The 704-nt window shown below is 61.8% G+C and overlaps 1 long non-coding RNA gene across 1 annotated transcript in view; it reads right to left on the reverse strand.

Annotated features, from left to right (window-relative positions):
• LOC102764603 overlaps nucleotides 1-704 on the reverse strand; it is a 54,765-nt gene that overhangs the window by 3,925 nt on the left and 50,136 nt on the right. The window lies entirely within an intron of this gene.

Raw genomic sequence — 704 nt, forward strand, 5'->3', positions numbered from 1 at the left:
CCCCAGGGCCAGGCCGGGGCCACCCAGCCTCCGCGCCTCCTGCTGACAGTGTATTTCCTCCCGAGGAATCCCTTCCTTCGTTGTAGTTTCGTTTGTTACAAAGCTTTTCCTGAAATTTAACTAAAGCCCTTCCCTCCCCATCCGGCTTTCCCCCAGCCCCACTGTCCGCCAGCCCTGGTCCGGGCAGAGACACATCTGATAACCAGCGAATGACACGGAGGGAGTCCTTCAGGCCTCCCTGCTGGGCCCCCACTCCTGCTCCCGTGCCCGGCTGTCCCTCCAGTCCCGCCTGTCTGCCCCTTGTCCGAAAACCACCCCCCCTCAGGGCCACCGGGGAGCCTCTCCATGAATGAAAGGGTAGACTGCTCTCAGCAGCAGAAGAAAGAGACCCTTCCCCTCCCCTCCCCTCCCTCCTCCCTCCCTCCTCCTCTCCTTCCCTCCCTCCTCCCTCCCTCCTCCCTTCCTTGCACAAATGCGTGCTGAGCACTGGCCACTCCTGCCCTCGGGGAGCGGATGATCTTGTCAGGGACGTGGACATAAATATACCAACGAATGGCAGGCGGCCACCCTGCATGGTGGCCAGCAGGCAGGGCACAGGGAGAGAGGGAGGGAGGGTGACAGTGGCCGGGAAGGCCCCAAGAGCAGGGCATTTGACAAAGATCTGGATGAAGAGAGGAAGACTGCCCGGGGCAAGAATGTTCCAG

The sequence above is a fragment of the Myotis davidii genome, unplaced genomic scaffold (genome assembly GCF_000327345.1).
Source record: "Myotis davidii unplaced genomic scaffold, ASM32734v1 scaffold514, whole genome shotgun sequence".
NCBI classification, from domain to species: domain Eukaryota; kingdom Metazoa; phylum Chordata; class Mammalia; order Chiroptera; family Vespertilionidae; genus Myotis; species Myotis davidii.